Genomic DNA, 3,673 nt, shown 5'->3' with positions numbered 1-3,673 from the left:
AGAGAGAGAGAGAGAGAGAGAGAGAGAGAGAGAGAGAGAGAGAGAGAGCTCGCGAGTATCAATAAGTATTTTAACGAGCATCTAACCTATAAAGAAAGACAGAAAAAAAAATAATGCTGCTCAGAACTATATAAAGGAGAACTCTTCCCGAATAAAGTAAAAATAAATACTAAGAATAATATACGAAGAGCGAGTGAGAGAAAACGGGCGAGAGAGTAATAGAGAGAATGGAGAGAAGAAAGAAAAAGGAGTGAGAGAGAGAGAGAGAGAGAGAAAGGATGCACTACTTCCATACACTACAATTGACAATTTTCAAAAAAGTGTGAGCGAGAAAAATTCGAAGATGAAGGGAACTGAATTTGAACAAGTAGATCTTGCATATGTGTTCTTCATGTAAAAGTTCTCCTCAGTATCTGCTAAAATAATTGAAATACCAACCAGAAGAAGTGCAAACACGGTCGGAAGATGTTAAAAAAATTTGAACTTTTCAACAGAATTTGATATCGAGATCTTCCGTGTGTTCTAAAACGTCTTCCCCGCGATAAAGCACTTCATCCTATTCGCTCATTTATGTACGTACATATACATACATATATTCACATACACATATATATATATATATATATATATATATATATATATATATATGTATATATATACATATATAATATGCATATATATTATACACATACATACATATGCATATATTTGTATATGTATATGTATGAACATACATACGTACACACAAATACACCACACTTTCATCGGAGTTCACGTGTCTTCTTTTTATCTTTACATTTCTTCTTTTTCTTTTAACGTCCAAACATTCCAAAGTGGTTACACGCGCGACACCGCGTGAGGACGCTTTTTTAAATCTGAATACTTTTTTTTTTACAAAAGTGAAAACACCATGAACAGGTCAAGATCGGTTATGACGTGCAGGAGTTCTGTTCTTTCTTCTTTTTCTTTCATTTTTCGTTTTAAGAGTAAATATTTTTTACTATATTGCGAGGATGTTTCGCGGTGGAACAGAAAGCGTGACCATTAAGTCGTGCTTTGTTTCTGAGAATGGATGAAATATTTCGGTGATAAGTGATTATTGCACGAGGTACGAAGAGGACGATAGTACTTTTTAGAGTGTTATATTTGCAAGAATTAATTACCAATCAACTATGGATCGATATTTAATTTTTAATTGTACAGTGGATACATATATTTTTTTTTAGAATCGTGCCTTTTCAGACAGATCCGCTAGAGAGAGGGGAAGAAAGAGCGAGAGAGAATGAAAGAGTGAAAGAGAGAGAGAGAGAGAGAGAAAGAGTTAGAGTGAACGATAGAAAAAATGAGAGTGAAAGAGATTGGATATACTTTAAAAAAAGAAACGAAACACTAATATATTTTTACGTGTTGGTAAAATGTAAATGCGTAAACAGCCAAATTTTGATCTTCTAGTTAAAGAAGCTATGATTGTTTTTGTGTTGTAACCAGTTGAATAATCATCACGTTTGTTTTGGTTGACAATTTGATAGATTTTGTACGTATGTATAGTTGTCATTAAACGGGATTGACGGACTGCGACAAGAGAGATTAAGGCACACTCACACCAGTCCGTAATAATAATAAGAATAATACTTATAAAACAAAGTAGAGAAGTTTAAGACAAATCAAATGGCGGCAAATCTGAAATATAATAGAGGAGCACCGCCCGAGAAAGAGAGAAAAAGCGCACGAAATGGCGCGAAAGAGAGAACGAGTGAGGATACGTGAGAGTGTGTATGAAAAACAGATGATTAAATAAAAGGAAAAAGCAAGAAATGGAAGAAATGGAAAAGGTAGACTTGTTACGGCGCAATAGCTAGAGCGTAAATTAATTTATTTTATCGAGCGAACGAAGTTACGCCTTGCTGAGCGAGCGAAGATTAAAAAACGAGACTGTTGGAGAAGGGACAGAGGATTAAAGGAAAAGGTGCATCGATTTACACCCGTAGAAAACATATATACACACACATACGTACACTCACACACGCAGGCAAGCCGAAGGGAGTAATTGGGACCTTCAAAAGTTGGAACGATAGTTTGTGTTGAGATCAGTTGTTGATCAATTGGTTATTAATCGCAAAAATTTGTGACAATTGTGAGACAAACTTTATATCTGTACAATTGTAACTTTGTATAGTCGCAAAGAATAATTTATAGTTTTGGCTGACTTGTTGTTAAGAGAAATATAATTTTGTATTATTAAGAGCAGAAAATAGGAAAGTAAAATTGATTTTTGTTTCATCAATTCTATTTGTAATGATTGTAAATTCTATTTCATTGTATGGTCACGTGGGTCTTAATTACTCAGCCTTACATCTGCGTCTTGAATTAAATATATCCATCACCTCCCCCCTTTCTCGAAAGCCTCCTCCCCATATCTACCCACCCATTCGTGCATCTCGCGGAGTGTCACACTGACTGATTTAGGATCGAGAGAATTCAGAAGCGAAAGAGAAAGAGCGGAAGACAGAGAGAATGAATGTGTGAAAGAGTGATCGAATGAAAGAATGCAAGAGAAGGAGACAGAGAGAAAGAAAGGAAGGATGAGAATGTAGCGAGGAAAGCTTTCTACCAAATATGCGAGAGTCATATGTTCTCAAAGAAGAAGTGGTGATGAGCAGGTAGTTAGATAGAGTTTTAGAGACGAGAGAGAAAGCGAGAGAGCGAAAGAGAGAGAAGAGTGACACGAATCGTAGTTATTATTATAATATTACAATAATGAACGATACTGTATTATTATAATTAACGATTTACTATTATATTGACGTCATCTAAACGTATGAAAGATTTTTACACTGTTGAGACTTGAAGTAAATAATATATTTAGTTTATTTTGGTACATCACACGATTTGATGACGAGAAAGAGAGCAAGAGAGTGAGAAAGAGTGAGAAAGAATGAATGGAAGTGAGAATGAGAAAGATAAACTGACTAAAGAAAATAAAGAAAAGAAACGAAGGAGCGAGGAAGAGTAAAGAGGTGGCACGAGCTATTTTTTAAGAGACCGATTACTACTCGATTTGAGTCCATGCAATTAAGAGGTGAAAAATAAAAGTAAAAAAAAATAGAATGTAGGGAGTAAGTGAAGAAGAACGAGCGAGTGAGAAAGAGAAAAAGGGAGAGAATGTGTGAGAAAGAGAGGGAGAGAATCAGAAAGAACGAGAAACGGGAAGCCGAGAGGAAAGCGAGAGAGAGAAAGAGAGAGCACCTATTTAGCGAGTGTATTGTGTATTTGTTGCACAAGCGAGATTGTCACCACGACTGACAACAAAAATCCACATGTGATTAAATAGTGAATTTTGAGAATTTTACTAAATAGACTTGTACACTAAATAACTAAAATAAATTATCGTGACGACCAAACAAAGAAAAAAAAGGAAGGACGAGGGAGAAACAGAGCAGCATTAATAGTCGCGCCGACCGGTTTAAGAGGATGAAGAAGATGAGGAAGAAGGGGTACGCCGGGCCCCATGGTACCCAGTATCCCCAAATAGCGAGAGAGTGAAAGAGACAGATTCCGTGGTAAAGAAACCAGAAGAGGAAAGGAGGCCGGAAAGTAATAGAGGGTGAGAGAGAGAGAGAGAGAGAGAGAGAGAGAGAGAGAGAGAGAGAGAGAGAGAGAGAGAGAGAGAGAG

Source organism: Odontomachus brunneus, unplaced genomic scaffold (assembly GCF_010583005.1).
Source record: "Odontomachus brunneus isolate Ranch 3 - 2012 unplaced genomic scaffold, Obru_v1 Obru_scaffold_200, whole genome shotgun sequence".
In the NCBI taxonomy this organism is placed as follows: domain Eukaryota; kingdom Metazoa; phylum Arthropoda; class Insecta; order Hymenoptera; family Formicidae; genus Odontomachus; species Odontomachus brunneus.
Note: the sequence above shows the minus strand (reverse complement) of the source record.